Source organism: Balaenoptera musculus, chromosome 8, assembly GCF_009873245.2.
Source record: "Balaenoptera musculus isolate JJ_BM4_2016_0621 chromosome 8, mBalMus1.pri.v3, whole genome shotgun sequence".
Taxonomy (NCBI): domain Eukaryota; kingdom Metazoa; phylum Chordata; class Mammalia; order Artiodactyla; family Balaenopteridae; genus Balaenoptera; species Balaenoptera musculus.
Genome location: NC_045792.1, coordinates 53,200,413 through 53,223,647, shown reverse-complemented (window position 1 = coordinate 53,223,647; position 23,235 = coordinate 53,200,413). Strand labels below are relative to the sequence as shown.

At 45.2% G+C, this 23,235-nt stretch overlaps 1 protein-coding gene across 1 annotated transcript in view; it reads left to right on the top strand.

Annotated features, from left to right (window-relative positions):
- LOC118898909 (thyroid hormone responsive) overlaps positions 1–23,235 on the top strand; it is a 40,957-nt gene that overhangs the window by 738 nt on the left and 16,984 nt on the right. Inside the window, exons 2-4 of the mRNA XM_036859706.1 lie at positions 2,192–2,291; positions 14,151–14,239; positions 15,712–16,058. The gene's annotated coding sequence lies outside the window, so the exon portion shown is untranslated. The remainder of the gene's footprint in view (positions 1–2,191; positions 2,292–14,150; positions 14,240–15,711; positions 16,059–23,235) is intronic.

The window sequence follows — 23,235 nt, the reverse complement described above, 5'->3', positions numbered from 1 at the left end:
GGAGGAGGCAGAGGGAACTGACATTGACGACCTTGAGACTGTCTCCACTCACTACAGTCCTAGGGATAAAGGATGAGCGACACCCACTTTACAGGTGAGAAGGGTGGGCCTCCAGGAGATAGGGCGGCCAGTTATTCACCTCAGATCAGCCGCTGAAAGTACAGAGCATGACCAGTGATGAGAAGAGCTAGGTACCTGTTCTGTGAGTTATTTTGCTTGTTAAAACATGATCCTTATGAAGGGGGGCATTACTCTTCTGTAGTATGGGCCTGCATAATGACCTTCCAGAGAGGACAGTATGGAAAGAGGAGGGGAAGAAGAGTAACCATACAGTGGAGAAAATGACAAACACAACTTCAGCCAGGTGATCAAGATCAACATCAGAAGTCATAAATCATGATGATAGTAAGCATCCTTAATATGATGTGATGAAAATGGCACTTTGCCTCTGTGATCTTCCTCCCCAAAACCCATAACCCCAGTCTAATCATGGCAGTTCCTCAAAAAAAAAAACACTAAAAGTAGAACTATTATATGATCCAGCAAATCTACTTCTGGTTATATATGCAGAAAATTAAAAGCAGGACCTCCAAGACATATTTGCACACCCATTTCATAGCAGCATTATTCACAGTAGCCGAGAGGTGGAATATCCATCAATGGATGAATGCATAAACAAAAGTGGGATATATGTACAATGGAATGCTATTCAGCCATAAAGAGGAAGGAAATCCTGTCACATGCTACAGCATGGATGACTCTTGAGGACATTAAGTGAAATAAGCCAGTAACAAAAAGACAAATACTGCATAATTCCACTTATATGAGATACCTAAAGTAGTCAAATTAATAGAAACAGGAAGTTGAATAGTGGTTACCAGGGGCTGGGGGGAGAGGGAAAAGGGGAATTGTTTAATGGGTAGAGAGTTTCAGTTTTACAAGATGAAAAAGTTCTGGAGATCTGTTTCACGGCAATGTAACACTACTAAACTATACCCTTAAAAATGCTTAAGATATAAATTTCATCTTATGTGTTTTTTAACACAATTTTTTAAAAATATGACTTTTGGTCATAAACTAATGGTACAGAAACTTGGAAAAAATAATAACAATAATAACCAGACAATCTGGTGAAAAAAAAATAGAGCTTTGGAGTGTGACAACTAGGAATGGAACCCTAGATCTGTCATTTACCAGCTGTGTGATCATCCATCACTTCCCCTCTCAAAAGAGCCCAAATTTCCTCTTTGTAAAATACATGCAAATACTTACTTTCTGGGTTGTTGTGAGAATTAAGAGGAAAAAAATCTATCATGTTTCCCAAACTTCCCTGTTGCTAAGACTCTCTCAGAATGCTTGTTGAACATCATTCCAGAGCCCCACCTCCAGAGTACTAAAACCAAGTTACCAAGGAAGGGCCTGGGAACCTGCATATTTAACAAGCATCGTGTCATCTTGGAAATTTGGGAAAAACTAGAATGATGCATTTACTGGCCTAGGAAGGATGGGACTCAGTGAATGTCAGTGCCCATTCCCCCTGACTCTATGACACCACCCTTCCAACATCATCCCATCCAGCCGTGGATAACTTTCCAATCTCTTCTTCCTCCCCATGTGGGTTGTCACCCCATTTAATGTTCACCCAAGAGTTACTGATACTGACCTTAGCTAGGGGTTGGGGGCTGCAGACACAGGTGCACAAGACATGTCTTTGTTCCAAAGATATGAACACAAATAACTTTAATGAAAGAGTAAATGAGCATATGAAAATATGCTGGAAGTCCATGTTACTGGAAATCCTCCTACTAAAAAGCATCTCAAAATATTGAAAATACTGAATATATGTATGTCTATATGTCTGAGCTCTCAAGAAAGTCAAGGAACTGCTCTGAGATGTTTGAACACCAACTCCATGGACTTCCCTAGGATTATCTCCAACCCTGAGTAACCTAGAACTTTTATTTTCAGGGGAGAGAGAGTAGGAGACAAAGTCTGGGCCACTCACAGGGTTGGATGTCAGATCAGAGACTATAAAAGGGTAAATTATTAAAAATCCACCACTCAAATGTGAATGCTGTGGAAACATCTGTCTCATTCCTCTGTTCTGGGTAGAGAAAAGTCTCCCCTGAAAAATTCTGGCAATAGGCTAGAGCTCAAATAGATCCAGGGTCCAAATATTCTTTTTTTTCAGGATCAACAAGAGCAACAACAACAAGGAACTTAATTTAAATCGGACCTGGATTGGTAATGCCCCAGATGTCTGACAAAGAAAATGAAAACCCTTCCTGGAGGTAAGTGCACAGTCAAACCAAGCCTCAAAGAATTCACACAGATAGCAGTCCAACAAATGCAAGCTCAGAATCAAAAGTCACACACCACAAAAGGACACAGGGTACAGTGAGCAAGAGTCAGTAGATCCACAAGCACCTCAAATACTGAGATTACTGGGTATAGAATATAAAATAAGTGTTTACTGTGCTTAAATAACTATAGAGAAGGGTGTATTTAAAACCTGAGTGAAGGGACTTCCCTGGTGGTCCAGTGGTTAAGACTTCGCCTTCCAATGCAGGGGGTGAGGGTTCGATCCCTGGTTGGGGAGCTAAGATCCCACATGCCTCGTGGCCAAAAAACCAAAACATAAAAAAAAAGCAATATTGTAACAAATTCAATAAAGATGTTAAAAATGGTCCACATCAAAAAAAAATCTTTTAAAAAAAAAAAAACAAAAACCTGAGTGAAGACCAAGAAGATCTGATCAAAAATGACCAGGCAGGGCTTCCGTGGTGGCTCAGTGGTTAAGAATCTGCCTGCCAACGTAGGGGACACGGGTTTGAGCCCTGGTCCGGGAAGATCCCACATGCCGCGGAGCAGCTAAGCCCATGCGCCACAACTACTGAGCCTGCGCTCTAGAGCCCACGAGCCACAACTACTGAGCCCACGTGCCTAGAGTCCGTGCTCTGCAACAAGGGAAGCCACCACAATGAGAAGCCCGCACACCGCAGTGAAGAGTAGCCCTTGCTTGCCGTAACTAGAGAAAGCCCATGCACAGCAACAAAGACCCAGTGCAGCCAAAAATAAATAAATAAAATAAATAAATTTATATTTAAAAAAATGACCAGGCAGATTTGAAAAAAGCCAAATAGAACTTCTAGAAATGAAAAATAAAATAATTGAAATGAAAAGTTACTGAAACTTACAAGGGGTTGAGAAAATGCAATCAAAGGAGCAATGTTGTACTATTTTTCATCCATCATTTTTGCAAATATTGAGAGGAATAACAATGTGCCAGAGGGGGTAAGGATGTAAGAAAAGAACTCCTCAAACTTCACTGATTGGAATGTGAACTGCTGTGATCTTTTTTGGAAAACAATACAGCCATAGCTACTAAAACTTTTTTAAAAATACAGATATCATTTGACCCAATATTTCCACTTTTGAGAATCTATCGAATAGAACTAAAAGCACTTCTCTGAAAGGATATATGAACAAATATGTGTATTACTGTTTTGTTTGTGGTGGCAAAAATTAGAAATATAGAGGTATGGTTGAATAAACCATGGTTTGTCCATGGCATGGAATTGTATGCAGCTATTTAAAAGAGTGAGGTAGATCTACATCTGTTCACTCATCCATGATTTATTAAGCAATTAAAAATAAATATCAGAGCAGTGTATACTACGGAAATTCAGTAAAGACATAAACCTCCTTATATAAATTTATATTTATGTGAGCGTATACTCAGAAAAGTGTAGAATGATACACAGTGGGTGTTACCATTGGTTATTCAGTAGGAACGGGATAGAAATGAAGAGGGGAAATTATTGATTAAGAAATGTTTTTCTTAACACATGTTTGTATTATGTCACTAGTTGCAGTGAACATGAAAAAGTATAAAAGAGCAAAAGAAAGAAAAAGAAAAGGCAATAACATAACACAAGCAGAAGGCATTACAAGAGGAAGTTAGCTTTTCAGTTTGGGGGTCCTGGAAAGGCTTCATGGAAGTGGTGGCACATAAGCTGGGTCTTGAAGTGGGGAGAGATTTGTTGAGAGAAGCCTGCGGGGGTTTCCTCCCAGCAGAGGGGTCAGCTGTGCCAAGAAAAGGAGGAAAATGAAAGGAAAATGATCATGTGTTGAACACCTGCACTGAACACAGACTCTTGTATCAATTCTTCCAAGCTGTTAGACTTACTGTACAGATGAGGGAACCGAGGCTCAGAGAAGTTCAGTGAATGGCAAAAAGCCACACAGCTGGTAATTGGCAGAACCAAGCTTAAACTGCATGTCTTTCTCACTCCAAAATTGTTTTTCTGTGACTGGAAAGAATTGCTTTGTATCTGGCTGCTATGATCTGAATGTGTCCCCCCAAAATTCATGTTGAAACCTAACCATCAATGTGATGATGTTAGGAGATGGGGCCTTTGGGAGGTGATTAAGTCATGAGGGTGAAGCCCTGAAGAATGGGATTAGTGCTCTTATAAAAAATGAGACCCCCAGAGAGCTCTCTAGCCCCTTCCTTCCACCGTATGAGGACACAGCAAGAAGATGGCCATCTATGAACCAGAAAGCAGGTTTCATCAGACACCGAATCTACCAGCACCATGATCTTGCACTTCCTAGCCTCCAGAACGGTGAGAAATAAATGTTTGTTGTTTATAAACCACCCGATTTACAGTATTTTTGTTACAGCAGCCTGAGTAGATTAAGACACTGGGCAAAGTGTGTACCTTGAACATTATGACTTGCAGATGGGATTGAGCCATGGGGAGGCAGCTGTGATCTCCTCAAAGCAGGCGTCCCTGCCCGCTGCATCCGGGTTAGGGCGCCTCCCGTGGGCCGGCTCCACACGGCACGTGTTCCCCCTTGCATTGTCTGGCTCCTCCCAGAGGGTTGATCAGCTGCATGGGCCAGGATGATTCCATGGGGAGGCTGAGTTCTGAAGGGTCATCACCCCAGAAAGGAGGGCTGGACAGCTGGAGGGACACTGGGCACTTCTGACAGCACCAAGAACCCTGGGCCCCATTTCCTGTTTCTCCCCCAGCTCCAGCTGCCCTGAAACAACCTGCACTCCTATGCTTTCTTGCTTTTGTTTATGCTGTTCCTTGTGCTCAAAATGCCTTTCCCCACCAGCTCCTTCTCTCTGGAAAACTCCTACACAGCTTTCAAGACCCAAGTCAAATGGCCCTCTTCTTCCTTTTATATCCATTAGCACATTTGACCCTCACCATTCAAAATAGGAATTAGCACCTCCATTTTATGTATGAGGACCCCAAGGGTCCCAGAGATGAAGTGCCTCTTTCAGAGTCCTTCAGCACCGGGAGACAAGAGACCGACTGGGGTTCCAGTTTTGGCTCTACCATTCGTGTGTAACTTTGGCCAAGTCCGTGTCCCTCTCTGGGCCTCAGTTCTTCACCTGTAACGTGGTGGGGGTTGGGATATTGTTTGAGATGGTCTCTGGGAAACTGTCTGGCTTGATGCTATGGCAACAAAAGAATTCAAACAGTCCCTTGGTGTTGCCTAAAACTGGATCTTGTTTCCCTTTGGCCTGAATCCAAGAGCAAGCACTGCTTCCCTCTGCCCTCCTCCCACGCACCCTACTCTTTGTTCTTCTTCCTGAGACAAAGCTGCCAGCCCCTCTCCTCTCCAGGCTGCTGGGCTTTGGGCCAGCCAGCCAAGTGGCAGCTGGGACTCAGATGAAAGGGCCCTCAGAGGGCTGCCTGTGGCGGAGTGCCCAGCCCAGCCCAGCCCAGCCCAGGCCTGGCAGCCCTGGGCCCAGCTGTCGCTTGAAGCATCCTGCTACCACTCCCACACAAGGCTCCCTTTGTGAGTTCCACAGTGGGGGAGACCCCTGCCAACCCACAAGGACCCTCTTCCCTTCCCTCTGCTCCATGTCTGTTTGAGAAATATCCAGGTCTTTATAGAATGGTCCAGGACCGAACCAGACTGGTCTGACTTTGGGCCAGGTGCTTTGGAGAGTTTTGTTCCATTTCACCTTCAGAACAAATAGCAGGTAGTGCTATTCCCCTTTAGAGATGGGGGACATAGATATCTGAGGGCCTACTATGTGTCAATCATGGCATCAGGTACCGGGATTTGGACAAGAGCATGTGTTTCTCCCTCCCTCCCTCCCTCTCTTTCTTCCTTCCTTTCTTTCTTTCCTTATTCCTTCCTGTCTTTCTTTTCCAAATACTCTCTAGGGGTGTTTCTTATTTCTTTTTTAAAAAAGAAGTCATGGGACTTCCCTGGTGGCGCAGTGGATAAGTCTCCGCACTCCTGATGCAGGGGGCCTGGGTTTGATCCCTGGTCAGGGAACTAGATCCCACATGCATGCCGCAACTAAGAGTTTGCATGCCACAACTAAGGAGCCCTTGAGCCGCAACTAAGGAGCCCGCCTGCTGCAACTAAGGCCCGGCACAACCAAATAAAAATAAATAAATAAATATAAAACTAAAACTTAAAAAAAATAAAAAAGAAGTCATGGGACTTCCCTGGCAGTCCAGTGGTTAGGACTCTGTGTTTCCACTGAATGGGGCATGGGTTTGATCCCTGGTCAGGGAACTAAGATCCCACAAGCCATGCGGCATGGCCAAAAAAATAAAATAAAATAAAAAATAAATTTAAAAAAATTAAAAAGAAGTCAGGTATGGAGGACAGATTGTGTGGCCTGGGTTTAAGTCCTGGCCTTGACATTAACTGCATGCTCTTGTGTAAAACCTTTTGCTACCTGTCAAGTGGGGTCACTAGGCTAGGTAATCTTCAGGTCCCTTTAGTGAGAGGTGGGAATGGGTGGCCCAGAGACACCTACATTTCCCCAACAGGCCACACTCAAACAGAGGAGACTGCTCACCCGGGCCCCAGTAGCAATCCCTGTCACCCGAGTTTATGAGCACCCTGACATAAACTATAGTGGGCATGTGTAGTGTTTCCACCCAGCTTCTATTCTCCTTCCTTCTTTATACAGAACTACAGTTTTCCTCTGGGGACCACCCCTCCTTTACTCTCTACTGCCACTCTCATCTTGCCACTACATACAGCTTGAGAATGAAGCTGACATATGAAGGCAAATAGAATTGAGAGACGAGATACCTGTTCCTGGCCATCATTTGAGCACTGATCAAGCTATGGCGAAGGCCCTACCCCTGGAGTTTCTAGTTAGGTGACCTGACGTTATTCCCTTTTGATGTAAGTCATTTTACTTTGGATATATCTGTCACTTACATTCTAAAGGGGCCCAACGGTGGCGGGTTCTGTACTGTGTCTCTGCCAGTTGTCCCTCCAGATCCTCTCCACCCTTCCCCCCACCGGCTCTCCACCCTGGGAGGCTGATCCTAATGGGCTATAGGCACAGGCTCCCATGCCCTCCAGCTTCTGTCTGAATTTGGCCAACGCGAGGCCTAGCAGGAGATCAGAGGGAAAGGGGAGGCTGAGATCAGACTCATAATTCCCTGGCCGTCTCCCTGCCCAGTCCCTGTAAGTCAGCTGCATCCCTCAGGCACCTGCTCCACACAGCTATTCTCTGTGGCTCTGGTAACCACTGTCTTCCTCACCCTTTTAAGTCCCCACAGTTAGCTGCCCTGAAGGACTGCACTATTTCTTGCTTCTCTCCCCAATCCCTGCCATATCTCTGTAGAGTCTTTTCATGAACCTCTCCTCGAACCCCCAGCTTGAGGAGGCACCTGTGTCCTGCCTCTGTGTGTTCTTGATGGTGTATGTACTGCGCATGCACGTGTGTGTGTGTTTGAATGTGTGCATGTGTCATCTCTGTGCCAGTCTCTCGACAATTAATCAAGAGCCAGTAGAGGAAGGGAACTGATTTTTACTGAGAGACTCCAGGCAGGACACTTGATATACATAGTTGGGTTTCATCGTCACAATTCTATAAAATAAGTGTTTTTAGCCACATTTTATAGAAGATAAAACTGAGGCCTTAACTGGTAAAGGAACTCACCTAAAGTCCCACAGCTGAGTAAGTAGTGGACCCAAGATTTGAAACCCATCCACATCTGGCTCCTAAACCTGTGCCTTTTTGCCACTCTGGGTCCTGCTTTCCAAAATGCCTGGTTCATTCTCATCCTTTAGGTCTCAGCTTATGTGTGTCACCTCTCCCAAGAGGCCTTCCCTGACCACTCAACTGGAAGGAAGTCACCACTGATATTCTTTTTCATAATACATTGTGCTTCTCCTTCACGATGTGTATTTGTTTGTTTATTTAATGTCTGTCCCACTGCTTGGATTCTAAGCTCCATGAGGGCAGCCAGTCTCCATGCTTGTTTTGTTCACCACTCTCTTCCTAGTGCCTAGCACAGCTGCCTGCTCTATACCAGGCCCCAGATAAATATTTGTTAAATGAAAAAAGGGCTAAGAAAAGGAGCAAGCATTTATTAAGGGCCTGCCCAATGTCAGGCATTTTATGTGTTTTTTTCTCGTTTCTTCTTCACAACTATCTTATGAGGCACAGGTTGTTGTCCCATTTTGCTGACCGAAGTTAGAGAGGGAATGTGACTTTTCCAAAGTCACACAGCCTAGAGCCGGGGTTCAAACGTAGGTCTCCCTGATGTCACAGCTGTGCTTGTCCCCCATGCCCCTCTGCCCTTGGCACAGGAGCTCACAGTGGGGCAAGGAGGAGGAGGCGCTGATCAGTGGAACTCACATGAATCATTATCGGACAAACAAACGGCAGAGAGCAAATAGTGGCTGCTGCAGCCACTCCCCTGGGACCAACCATTCCTAGACCCTCCCAGCCCAGCCCGGAAGCAATCGTCTTTCCTGTTTGCCCTCAGGCTCTCAGCCCAGTCCTACCTGGTCTGTGATCTTCTCCAAACACCCTGTTGCTTGCCTTTTTTTGCAGGGCTGCCCATGGCTCACCAAGTTCCCAAGGGACGACCCTGAACTTCCGGGTGTGTGTTGTGTCCCGGAGCCCTGCCTGCAGGCCAGTTCACTTGTCAGTCAGGTGGCACCTGGGAGGATCTTTTCCTTCCTTCCTCCTTTGCTCTCAGACCCTGTCCACTTTCCTCTCTAAAACCATTGCTACCCAAATGGGGGGCTTCTGAGACCCTGAGTAATATTTTTTGTCTTGGCCTGGGTAATGGTTACACAGGTGTGTTTACATCTTGTGACAATTACTTGGGTGCATTCCTCTATATTTAAGTTATACTTCAATTAAAAGTTTTTTTAAAAAAATCATTGCCACCCACTCTTGCCCCTGGCTCCCCCTACCAGACCAGCTGTGAAATAGGGATCATCTTTCCAGCTGTTCTCCCTGAATACTCCCCAACACACCCAGAGATCCTTTTCTTTTTTTTCTTTCTTTTTTTTTTTTAATTTATTTTTTATTTTTGGCTGCATCGGGTCTTCATTGTTGCACGCAGGCTTTCTCTAGTTGCCGTGAGCGGGGGCTACTCTTCATTGCGGCGCGTGGGCTTCTCATTGCAGTGGCTTCTCTTGTTGCAGAGCATGGGCTCTAGGCACACGGACTTCAGTAGTTGGGGCACATGGCCTCAGTAGTTGTGGCTTGCGGGCTCTAGAGCGCAGGCTCGGTAGTTGTGGCGCATGGGCTTAGTTGCTCCGCAGCATGTGGCATCTCCCCGGACCAGGGCTCGAACCTGTGTCCCCTGCATTGGCAGGCGGATTCTTAACCACTGCGCCACCAGGGAAGTCCCACCCAGAGACCCTTTTCATCTAAGGGTTTCTGACTGAATCCTGCCCAGCAAAGATAGTATAGGTCAACATAGCTGACATGGGCAGTGCCCCAAGTCCTGGGACCTCCAGAGTCCTTGGGTTCCTGCTCCTGGTGGGCAGCTCCTCCCTCTCTGAGCCATCACGTGGAGCCCCAAAGGCCTCTCTCCGGCCTAGCCTGAGTGAGAGCTTGGATGCCCTCCCAACTCCTCCCCAGACCCTCTTTTTCAGGTCATGCTGGCAGCTGTCGGCTTGCAGGGCCAGTTTTCAGGTGCCCAGGCACCACGTGGGGCTGGTTACTGTTTACCCCTTGTCACTGAGAAGAGCATGTCCCATGGCCTGTACTCAGGACCTCTGCCAGCTCATCCTCCTTGGGCTCCTGGAGAGGAATTAACTGCATCCCATCCACCTCCTCGTTCACTGGCTGTCCAGCCCCAGTGTGCAGACCCCAGTTGATGACCCCAGATGGACACCTTCTCACACAGCCCCAAGACACCCTAACCCAAGGAAGGGAGGGGCCCTGCCCACCAAGTGGGTGGTGGTAGCAGAACTTCCTGCAGCTGAACACAGTGAAAGTGTCAGACCAGGCTTCTGGTGGCCAGTAGCAGAGGCCAAGGCCAGCTCTTTAAACCAAAAGGAAATTTCCACGATTACCAGTGTTCCTAGGGGATGGGCACCAGGAGCTCAGGGGGCCCAGTGGCAGGAGCCTGACTGGGATTACACTGCAGGACTGAGTGGCTTCTGCTGCTGTGGTCACAGGCAGGCCCCTGGCTATACCAGGGGCAGGTAGAAGAAGCAGCCAATCATTTGGGCTTCTGCAGTGGGAGCAGGGACTAGGAGTTACCTACCCTGGCAAGACTTGAATGGGAATTTCCCCTAAAGGGAGAGCATGGGGCTAGTGGGGAAGGGGTAGAGTCTAGACATCACATTGCCAAAAACAGAAACAAAAACAAAACGACTATCTCTTAGCACAGGGTTGAACTGAACTTGGAGAAGACTTTGAGTTGGGCAGAGGCAATGCCACCCCCATTACACACATATCCACTAACAACATTTGAATCATACCTTTTCTCTTTTTTTTGGCCACACCCCACAGCATGTGGAACTTCCCCAACCAGGGATCAAACCTGCGTCCCCTGCAGTGGAGTCTTAACCACTGGACCACCAGGGAAATCCAAATCATACCATTTTAAAGATTAATTTGAACATGTATGTATTTATTTTTTCATCCAGTATTGTGAGGATTTCTCCCATTTTTTTAAGGGCTCTTCTATACACCATTTGTAACGGCTACATCACAGTGTGTTGTAAGAATGTATCATAAATCTATTAAGCCAGTGGTCCCCAACCTTTTTGGCACCAGGGACCGGTTTCGTGGAAGACAGTTTTTCCACGGACATGGGTTGGGGGTTGTGGTTCAGGCGGTAATGCGAGCGATGGGGAGCGATGGGGAGCGACAGATAAGCTTCGCCTGCTCACCTCCTGCTGTGCAGTCCGGTTCCTAACAGGCCACGGACTGGTATCAGTCTGCGGCCTGGGGGTTGGGGACCCCTGTATTAAGCCACACTTCACTTCTGCCTTCTTTCTTTCTTTTTTCTCCTTTACTGTAACTAGCACTGCAAGGAGCGTCCTTCATAGCTGAGACACTGAGCAAGGAGTACGCACCTGTTCCGAGGATCTGTCCCCTGTTGCCAAATGACTAGGAAGGCTGTGCCCGCCATCCAGGCACACAGGGTATGGCTGCTCCTTAGTGTGTTTTTGCCCCCGCTCAGAGTCTGACCCCCACCCACCAGCCCCCAGGGGGCTGCCGAGGCTGCAGGCGAGGCTGAAACCATGAGCTGGCTTATAGGCAGGGCCTGAGAACCAAGGCAGGCCACCTCCGCCATCGGAGTCTTCCTGAGATCTGATGAGCATCTTTTTCTGGGGTGATCCAAAATACCAGCTAAGGAACTCTCCCCACGTCCTGCTCCGTGTTGTCTTTTCTTTCTCCCGTCTTCTCTTCCTTCTTGCTTCCCCCTCCCTTTTCTCTCTCTCTTTCCTTTCTGTGTCTTCCCTCTAACTCTGGTCTTTTTGCTTTCCCTTCCTCTCTACTCTTTTTCCTTCACCTTTTAATTCCCCCCTGCCCCGGAATTCAGCCTTGTTTCTGTCTGTTTTCTCTTCTCCTCTCCTCTCTGTCCTCCACCCACCACTCCTGTGGTGTGAGTCATAATTTCCCCAGAGAGATAAGGCAGCCTTTTCCTTCATGGGCCTTGATTTAAATGAGGGGTGAGTTTGCCTCCCACAAAAGGCAAAGCTAACAGATCACAAAATTGGGAGCTGCATGGTACACCAGGGTGACTCAGGGCTTCCAGATTGGGAGACACACAATCCATCAAGGTTTCCTTAGAGGCTTTGTCACCCCAGGGGCCAGCACACTGTGCCCGATGACTCATCAGGGCAGCCTCGGTGTATTGGCAGCAGGCTGTGCGTAGGGACATCAGTTTATGATGTTGCTCCAGAGAGGAAACCTGCTCTCTGAGGGCGGATGCTGGGGACCCAGGAACACAGCAGATCCAGGCCCCATGGCCGTGTTTCTCATTGTGTGTTCTCCCATCACAATGATCAGGTAGGATTTTATAAAAATTCAGGTTGCTGGGCCCCTGTGCATTCTTATTAAACCAGAATATCTGGGAATGGGGGTCAGAAACCTTCATGCTAAATGTGATGCACAGGCTGATAAGTACCTGTTAGATTTTTGAATGCACACACCCTATGTCTCAGCAACCCCACTCCTCAACTTTCTGCATGAGGATATTTGTTGTAGCATTGTTTGTTATCCAAACTTGGGAACACCCTAAGTGTCTATTAGTAGAGAATGGTTAAATAGATGATAATGTTTCCTACTGTAGAGTAATATTCAGTCATTTTTTAAAAATGGGGCATTTGGGACTTCCCTGGTGCTCCAGTGGTTAAGACTCCACGCTCCCAATGCAGGGGGGCCCAGGTTCAATCCCTCTTCAGGGAACTAGATCCCGCATGCCACAACTAAAGATCCCACACACCACAACTAAAGATTCTGTATGCTGCAACTAAGACCCATGCAGCCAAATAGATAAATAATTTTTTTTTAAATGGGGAATTCATAGAGACAGAAAGTACATCAGAGGTTACCAGGGGTTATGAGGGGAGGGGCAGGGGAGCATGGAGAGTTATTGCTTAATGGGTACAGAGTTTCTGTTCGGGATGATGAAAAAATTTTGGAAATAGATAGTGGTGATGGTTGCACAATATTGTGAATGTAATTAATGCCACTAAATTGTACACTTAAAAATAGTTAAAATGGCAAATTTTTTGTTTTATATATATAAATAAATAAATAAAATACACACAATTTTTAAAAAATGAATGAGGTAGAATCATATGCAGTAATATGGAAAGATACCCAAGATAGACTGTTAAGTGAAAATGGAAATTGTAGATGAAGATGATAGTAAGAATTATAAAATTGTGTGTGTGTGCATTTGTGTGCCAGGAAAAGGCAGTAAAGAATCATATCACCCTCTTAAAAGTGTTTGTCCCTGGAGGTGAGATTGGTGGGACACACAGGAGAAGGAAGATTCTTTGTCCTTTCTGTGATATCAAAAATAAGTGCTGGGCACTGGTCAGAATGGCCATCACTAAAAACTCTACAAATAACAAATGCTGGAGAGGATGTGAATAAAAGGGAACCCTCCTGCACTGTTGGTGGGATTCTAAGTTGGTACAGCCACTATGGAAAACAGTATGGAGGTTCCTCAGAAAACTAAAAATAGAGCTACCATATGACCCAGCAGTCCCACTCCTGGGCATATATCCAGACAAAACTCTAATCCAAAAAGACACATGCACCCCTATGTTCATAGCAGCACTATTCACAATAACGAAGACATGGAAACAACCTAAATGTCCATCAAAGAGGAATGGATAAAGAAGATGTGGTACGTATATACAATGGAATATTACTCAGCCATAAAAAAGAATGAAATAATGCCATTTGCAACAACATGGATGCAACTAGAGATTATCATACTAAGTACGTCAGAAAGAGAAAGACACATACCATATGGTATCACTTATATGTGGAATCTAAAATATGACACAAATGAACCTATCTATGAAACAGAAACAGATTCATGGACATGGAGAACAGACTTGTGGTTGCCAAGAGGGAGGGGGTCAGAGGAGGGATGGAGTGGGAGGTTGGGGGTAGCAGATGTAAGCTGTTATATGGAATGGATAAACAACAAGGTCCTACTGTATAGCATAGAGAACTATATTCAGTATCCTATGATAAACCGTAATGGAAAAGAGTATTTAAAAAAAGAATGTATATATATGTATAACTTAATCACTTTGCTGTACAGCAGAAATTAACACAACATTGTAAATCAACTATACTTCAGTTTTTAAAAAGTGCTGGGATTATAGGTGATTTTTACTTTCTTTTTGGTGTTTTTCAGATAAAAAATTTAAACATACTCAGCAAAACAAATACCATCCGTGTTCTCAGAGAGCTCAGAATCGAGTGGGGAGACAGATACAGATCCAGGTAATCATAACAAAACACTATTTGTGGCAAGGGCTGTGGAAGCACAGTGGAGGTAGTGGAAGGCTTTCTGGAGGAGGTGACATTTTGACTCTGGTCTTCAAAGACCTCAAGGAATCAGCCAAGTGGAGAAGTGGAGCTAGAACTCCTCTGGTGGAAGGAAAGGCAAAGTTGCGAGAGAAAGCGTGAGGTTCGGGAAGCGTCTGTAAAGCTCAGGAGCTGAAATGCAGCTTGCCTGCTGGGAGTAGCTGGAGAATGAAGAGTTTTACCAGGGGAGTGACAGATTTGTATTTTGGGTGGATCCTCTGGCGAGGTCTTTTCTGGGTTGAGGTTAGAGACATTGCTCTCAGGCAAAGGCTGGAACCTAATAAGATGTAAACAAAGACTTTCCCATTCACCTCGGAATTTCAGCTGAGGCCCCAAAGGCCAGAGCTGCTGAACTTAAAGTGAGAGGCTGAACCACCCATGCAGAACTCCGGAGGAGGAGAGAGGGCAGGACTAAAAGCCATTGCTCAGCTAACCTGCCTGCCACGGAGAGGAAGTCAACATCCCCCAGGAACCGCAGAGAGAAGACTCTTCCGAGAGAGTTGTCAGTGCATTCACTCTGCCTGTCCCCCAACCACACCTTACCAGGGAGGGGAAGGAGCTCTCCCCCGTCACCTCGAACCAGGGGAGAGAGGCTTTGGGAGAACTATTTGGGGAGCCTTGGAGGGGGTCTGTGAGGTCTGGAATCTGGTGAGAGCTGGCGAGTGTGGGGGTGGGGGGGTGGCGCTCCTAGGCAGGGGGCTGTACTTCCAGCTGTGTGTTTCTCTTAGGGCACCTGTAGATCCCACTGTAAGGAGTAGAATGAGACCTTCTTGGAAAGCACCCCCGTGGAAGAGGGCTTCCGCTCAGGGGAGAGGGGACTCCCGCAGAATGAGGCTGGAAGTGTGAGGAGGGATGCAGAAGCCAAGGGGCTGTAAACAGCCCCAAAGAGGAAGCACCCCCTTTTTTTAGGGGTACTGCAGCTGAATGGTGTGGTAGGTCTCCCAGGAGCCTATCAGAAGTGCTCCTGAGAGAAAATGTCAGCATCTGGAACCTGCCAAGACCAGAGGGCTCTATCGTAGGTAGACCTTCCTGGCTGAGACTACCCCACCCCCTCCCCCCAGCTCTGGAGTGCCAGAGGCAGCCGGGGCAGGGGCAGGAGGAGCAGAAAAGCGAGGCGAGAGAGGCTGCCCAGTCCCCTCCCCAGCCAGCAGGTGTCCCAGCCAGAGGTGGCCAGAACAGGGGCAGTTTTGCTTTAACATTGGCCTGCACGTAGAGTGCCTAACAATAAACGGGAGGCTCTCGGAAAGCTAGGGGACCTGCCGAGATTTCATCCGGGAAAAGTAAAGCATGAGTCCGCAGAATCGGTTCGAAAGGGCAGTGGTAGGAAAGAAAGAAATCGGCTCCGTGCTTTCCAGCTGCTGAGTCAAACCCCTTTCTTTAATAAACAGCTACGAAACATTAATGACGCCTATCTGGTGAATGCGGTCTTAAACCGATGAGAGGATTTTCCTCCCACTGTCTCCCGCGTCGGCCAACCCTTTTCATCAAAGCGAGACGGACAATTACCGCTTGGAAACTCGTGTGTTTCCGCTGGCGACGTGTCTCGTCGCGCTGGCGGGGGCTCAGGGACGCAATAGCTGGCTCGGGCGGCAGCGGCGGCGCGGGCGGAGCACCGGTCCTGGCTTGCCCTGCAGCGCCCCCTGCTGGCCGAAGCTGCAGCGGCCGGCCCCCCGCCTTGCGACCCAGCTTTGGGGCTGGAACCCGCCCTGCCCTCCTGGAGTCTGCAGGCTTTGAGGTGAGACAGTCATTCGGGAGTTGAACGGTCAAACGAGAGGTGTACACTTGCCACTGGGATGAGAGCCTATCCGATAGGGGAGGGGGCTGATCTGGTCAGAAAGGTCAGCCGCGGAGGGTGAGGCTGGGCAAAAGGGCTGAGGTGGGAAGTGGGGGAGTGAAGATTTGGAAAAGCTAGTAGTGGCCTTTGGGAGAGTGCGGCATGCTGAGGAGTCACCGGTATTCCTGCTATTTCGTGTCTCTGGGCATTTGCTTAAGCTGGTACCTCTACCTGGAAAACGTTTCCCACTTTCCTTTTCCTTTTCCTTTTTTTTTGGTTCTAATTACTTAATGTATTCAAAAATATGAGAGAATGAATATATAAATATCCATGTACCCATCACTCAGCTCGAGAAATAAGACCTAACAAATAGAAAGTACCCATGTACTCCTCCCTTTCACCCTCCTTCTTCCCAGAGCTGGCTCCTTAAGTTGATGTTTTCATTCCCATGTAAGTTTTTATTTACTGTATATGTATCCATAAATAATATATAGATGCATGAAATCAGGAAAATTGTAACTTATTGTATTTAGAATATAGATATAGAATGTATGCTGTATGTGTATACTTTAATATAGTATATGTATGGGGCTTCCCTGGTGGTGCAGTGGTTAAGAATTCACCTGCTAATGCAGGGGACATGGGTTCAATCCTTGATCTGGGAAGATCCTACACCCCGCAGAGAAACTAAGTCCGGGCACCAAAACTACTGAGCCTGCGCTCTAGAGCCAGTGAGCCACAACTACTGAGCCCGCCAGCCTAGAGCGCATGCTCTGCAACAAGAGCAGCCACCACAACGAGAAGCCTGCGCACCGCAGTGAAGAGTAGCCCCCGCTCACCACAGCTAGAGAAAGCCTGCGAGCAGCAACGAAGACCCAAAGCAGCTGAAAATAAAATTAATTAATTAATTTTAAAAAGCGAAAAAATCTTTTAAAAAATATAGTATATGTGTTATAGTGTTGTATAGTATATTTACATATATAGTATATAGTGTATGTACTGTGTTATAGAGAATATATTGGGTTGGCCAAAAAGTTCGTTCGGGTTTTTGTACCATCTTACAGACAAACCCGAACGAACTTTTTGGCCAACCCAATATGTATGTAAAGAGAGGGAGAGACACATTTGTCTTCTCACCATCCTGCATTTAAGATTATTCCCACATCTTTCTGCCTTACTAACTTCACATAGTTGTTACTCCTTCCGGAAGCTTTGCCAAGCCCCTCTCCTCTCTGCTCCCTGTGCTCTTCTGATAGTTACCCAGCTAGGTTGAAGTGGCCTGCTTGGTTGTCTGTCCTCCCCCATCAGGCTCTCAAGCTTCCTGGGGGCCAGAACTGTGCGTCCAGGTCGGGTGTCTCTCCTGCTCAGCCCAGAGTCTGGCCCACAGGTGGGGCCTGAAGGCAGAGAATAAGGCCAGAAAGGCTTGAACACCAGGATAAGACATTGGACCTCATCTTGGATGGTGGTTTTTCAGCTGGGCTCTGTGGAGTCTCTTTTTTTTTTTTTTTTTTTTTTTTGTTTTTTTTTTGTTTTTTTTTTTTTTTTTTTTTTTTTTTTTAATTTTATAGCTACTTAATTTATTTATTTATTTATTTTTGGCTGTGTTGGGTCTTCGTTTCTGTGCGAGGGCTTTCTCCAGTTGCGGCAAGCGGGGGCCACTCTTCATCGCGGTGCGGGGACCGCTCTTCATCGCGGTGCGCGGGCCTTTCACCATCGCGGCCCCTCCCGTTGCGGGGCACAGGCTCCAGACGCGCAGGCTCAGTAGTTGTGGCTCACGGGCCCAGCTGCTCCGTGGCATGTGGGATCCTCCCAGACCAGGGCTCGAACCCGTGTCCCCTGCACTAGCAGGCAGACTCTCAACCACTGCGCCACCAGGGAAGCCCTCTGTGGAGTCTCTTGAGTTCTCTGGAGGTGACTTCAGGGCTAAAGAAAAGTGGTCAAAGGATGCAGCTATAGCCCACCGTCATCCTATTAGTCAAATCAATTTCTTCTCAATCTGTCTCATTCATTGGGCTTCAGTGCAAAATTTTACTTAAAGAAATACGGTACATGTTAAAGAATGAAATTAGAACACTCCTTAACACCATACACAAAAATAAACTCAAAATGGATTAAAACCTAAACGTAAGGCCAGATATAAAACTATAAAACTCTTAGATGAAAACATAGGCAAAACACTATCTGATATAAATCACAGCAAGACGTTTTTTGACCCACCTCCTAGAGTAATGAAAATAAAAACAAAAGTAAACAAATGGGACCTAATTAAACTTAAAAGTTTTTGCACAGTAAAGGAAACCATAAAACGAAAAGACAACCCATAGAATAGGAGAACATATTTGCAAACGAAGCAACCGACAAGGGATTAATCTCCAAAATATACAAACAGCTCATGCAGCTCAATATCAAAAAAACAACCAACCCAATCAAAAAATGGGCAGAAGACCTAAATAGACATATCTCCAAAGAAGACATACAGTTGGCCAAAAAGCACATGAAAATATGCTCAACATCACTAATTATTAGAGAAATGCAAATCAAAACTGCAATGAGGTACCACCTCTCCATGGTCAGAATGACCATCATCAAAAAAATCTACAAACAATAAATGCTAGAGAGGGTGTGGAGAAAAGGGAACCCTCTTGCACTGTTGGTGGGAATGTAAATTGGTACAGCCACTAGGGAGAACAGTATGGAGGTTCCTTAAAAAACTAAAAATAGAGCTACTATATGACCCAGAAATCCCACTACTGGGCATATACCTGGAGAAAACCATAATTTGAAAATATACATGCACCCCAATGTTCATTGCAGCACTATTTACAATAGCCAGGACATGGAAGCAACCAAAATGTCCATCGACAGAGGAATGGATAAAGAAGATGTAGCACATATATACAATGGAATATAACTCAGCCTTAAAAAACAATGAAATAATGCCATTTGCAGCAACATGGATGGACCTAGAGATTGTCATACTGAGTGAAGTAAGTCAGACAGAGATGGACAAATATCGTATGATATCGCTTATATGTGGAATCTTTAAAAATGGTACAAATGAACTTAGTAACAAAACAGAAATAGAGTTACAGATGTAGAAAACAATCTTATGGTTACCGGGGGGAAAGGGAGAGTGGGATAAATTGGGAGATTGGGATTGGCATATACACACTACTATATATAAAATAGATAACTAATAAGGACCTACTGTATAGCACAGGGAACCCTACTCAATACTCTGTAATGACCTATATGGGAAAAGAATCTAAAAAAGAGTGGATATATGTATATGTATAACTTATTCACTTTGCTGTACAGCAGAAAGTAACACAACCTTGTAAATCAACTATACTCCAATAAACATTTTTAAAAATATATCATGGCATGTAAAAACAAAATTGAAAGGGATGAGAAGTGTGATGGGCTCAATAATGGCTCCCAAAGATGTCAATGTCCTAATCCCTGGCACCTGTGAATATGTTAGGTTATGTGGCAAAGGAGGATTAAGGATGGAATTAAGATTGCTAATCAGATGACCTTGAGATGGGAAGATTATCCTGGATTATAATCCAGGAGGGGGCCTAACATGATGACAAAATCCTTGTAACTGGAAGAAGGAGAACCAGAGAGATGGCTGGATGAAAAGGCCTTGCTAGCTTTGAAGATGAAGGAAGGGCCCATGAACCAAGAAATGCAGGCAGCCTCTAGAATCTGGAAAAGGCAAGGGAATGGATTCTCCCCCAGAGCCTGCAGAAAGGAACACAGCGCTGATGACACCTTGATTTTAGGTCCATGAGATCTATTTTGGATTTCTGACCTCTGGGATTGTGAGATAGTAAATTTGTGTTGCTTTAAGCCACTGGATTTATGGTACAGGCACACCTTGGAGACGTTGTGTGTTTTGTTCCAGACCGCTGCAATAAAGCGAATATTGCAATAAAGTGAATATCACAAAAAAGCAAGTCACACAAATTTTTTGCTTTCCCAGTGCCTATAAAAGGTATGTTTACACTATACTGTATTCTAAGTGTGCAATAGCATTATGTACAAAAAAATGTACATACCTTAATTTTAAAATACTTTATTGCTAAAAAATGCTAACCATCACCTGAGCCTTCAGCAAGTTGTAATCTTTTTGCTGGTGGAGGGGGTCTTGCCTTGATGTTGATGGCTGCTGACTGATCAGGTTGGTGGTTGCTGAAGGTTGGGGTGGCCGTGAACAATTTCTTAAAATAAGACAATGAAACTTGCTGCATCGATTGACCCTTCCTCTCACAAACGATTTCTCTGCAGCGTGCAATGCTGTTTGATAGCATTTTACCCACAGTCGAACTTCTTTCAATCCTCTCAAACCCTGCTGCTGTCTTATCAACTGAGTTTATCCTTTGTTGTTATTTCAACAATCTTTACAGCATCTTCACCAGGAGTAGATTCCATCTCAAGAAATCACTTTCTTTGCTCATCCATAACAAGCAACTCCTCATTCATTAAAGTTTTGTCATGAGATTGCAGCAATTCAGTCGCTCCCATCAGGCCCCACTTCTAATTCTAGTTCTCTTGCTGTTTCCACATCTGCAGTTACTTCCTCCACTGAAGTCTTGAACCCCTCAAAGTCATCCATGAGAGTTGGAGTCAACTTCTTCCAAACGCCTGTTAATGTTGATATTTTGACCTCTTCCCATGAATCAAGAATGTTCGTTCTTTTTTTAATAAATTTATTTATTTATCTATTTATTTATTTATGGCTGCATTGGGCCTTTGTTGCTGCGCGTGGGCTTTCTCTAGTTGCGGTGAGTGGGGGCTACTCTTTGTTGTGGTGCACGGGCTTCTCATTGTGGTGGCTTCTCTTTCTGCGGATCACAGGCTCTAGGCACATGGGCTTCAGTAGTTGTGGCTCATGGGCTCTAGAGCACAGGCTCAGTAGTTGTGGCGCACGGGCTTAGTTGCTCCGCGGCATGTGAGATCTTCCCGGACCAGGGATCGAACCCGTGTCCCCTGCATTGGCAGGTGGATTCTCAACCACTGTGCCACCAGGGAAGTCCAAGAATGTTCTTAATGGCCCAGATCCATCAGAGGCATCACTACTTGTGGCAGCTATAACCTTAGGAACTGTGTTTCTTAAATAATAAGACTTTAAAGTCAAAATTATTCCCCAAATCATGGGCTATGGAATGGATGTCACGTTAGCAAGCATGAAAACAATCTTGTTGTAGATCTCCATCAGAGCTCACAGGTGACCAGGTGCGTTGTCAATGAGCAGTCATATTTTGAAAGGAAACACTTTTTCTGAGCAGTAGGTCTCAACAGTGTGTTTAAAATAGTCAGTAAACCATGTTGTCAACAGATGTGCTGTCATCCACATTAGAGCACAGGCAGAGTAGATTTAGCATACTTCTTAAGGGCCCTAGGATTTTTGGAATGGTAAATGAGCACTGACTTCAACTTAAAGTAACCAGCTGCATTAGCCCCTAGCAAGAGAGTCAGCCTGTCCTTTAAAGTTTTGAAGCCAGGCATTGACTTCTGTCTAACTATGAAAGTCCTAGATGGCATTTCTTTCCAATATTAGGCTGCTTCATCTATATTGAAAATCTGTTGTTTAATATAGCCATCTTCCTTAAATGTCTTAGCAAGATCTTCTGGATAACTTGCTGCAGCTTCTATATCAGAACTTGCTGTTTCACCTTCTATGTTATGGAGATGACTTCTTTCCTTAAACCTCATGAACCAACCTCTGCTACCTTCAAACTATTCTTCTGCAGCTTCCTCACCTCTTTCAGCCTTCATAGAGTTGAAGAGAGTTAGGGCCTTTGACTTAAAGGAATGTTGTGACTGGTTTAATCTTCTATCTAGACCACTAAAACTTTCTCCATATCAGCAATAAAGCTGTTTTGCTTTCTTATCATTCATGTGTTCACTGGAGTAGTACCTCTAATTTCTTTCAAGAACTTTTCCTTTGCAGTCACAGCGTGGCTAACTGGTACAAGATGCTTAACTTTTGGTCTATCCCAGCTTTTGACATGCCTTCCTCAGTAAGCTTAATCATTTCTAGCCTTTGACTTAAAGTGAGAAATGTGTAACTCCTCCTTTCACTTGAACACATAGAGGCCACTGTAGGGTTATTAATTGGACTAATTTCGATATTGCTGCATGGCCTGAGGAGAGGGAGAGAGATGGGGCAATGGCTGCTTGGTAGAGCAGTCAGAACACATGCAACATTTATCTATTAAGTTTGCCATCCTATATGGGCAGTTTGTTGTACCCCAAACACATTGCAATAGTAACATGAAAGATCACTGACCACAGATAGCCACAACAAATATAGTAATAATGAGTGACTTCCCTGGTGGTCCAGTGGTTAAGACTCCACACTTCCACTGTAGGGGGCGTAGGTTTGATCCCTCGTCGGGGAAGTAAGATCCCGCATGCCGCGCTGTGCGGCCAAAATAAAAGAACAAGAAAAAATTGAAATACTGCAAGAATTACCAAAACTTGACACAGAGACATAAAGTAAGCAACTGATGCTGGAAAAACGATCCTGAAACAGATTCTGAATAGCCAAAGCAATATTGAGAAAGAAGAACAGTCCTGAAGTTATCATGCTCCCTGACTTGAGACTATACCCTAAAGCTACAATAATCAAAACAGTATGGTGCTGGCACAAAAACAGACACATAGATCAATGGAACAAAATAGAGAGCCCAGAAATAAAACCACACAATATGGTCAATTAATCTATGACAAAGGAGGCAAGAATATGCAATGGAGAAAAGACAGTCTCTTCAATAAGTGGTGCTGGGGAAACTGGACAGCTACATGTAAAAGAATGAACTTAGAACATTCTATAACACCATATACAAAAATAAACTCAAAATGGATTAAAGACCTAAATGTAAGACCTAAAACCATAAAACTCCCAGAAGAAAACATAGGCAAACACTCTTTGCTATATATCATAGCAATATTTTTTTTGGATCTCTCTCCTAAGGCTCCCTGGGGGGAGCCCAATAAAAGTGTACTGAATGAAAACAACAGAGGAAGGAGTGAAGAAATATTTGGGAAGCACACCAAGGATAGACAGGTCCCCACAATTTTCATTCATTCATCCTTTCAGTCAACAAACTGAGGAAAATTTCCTGAG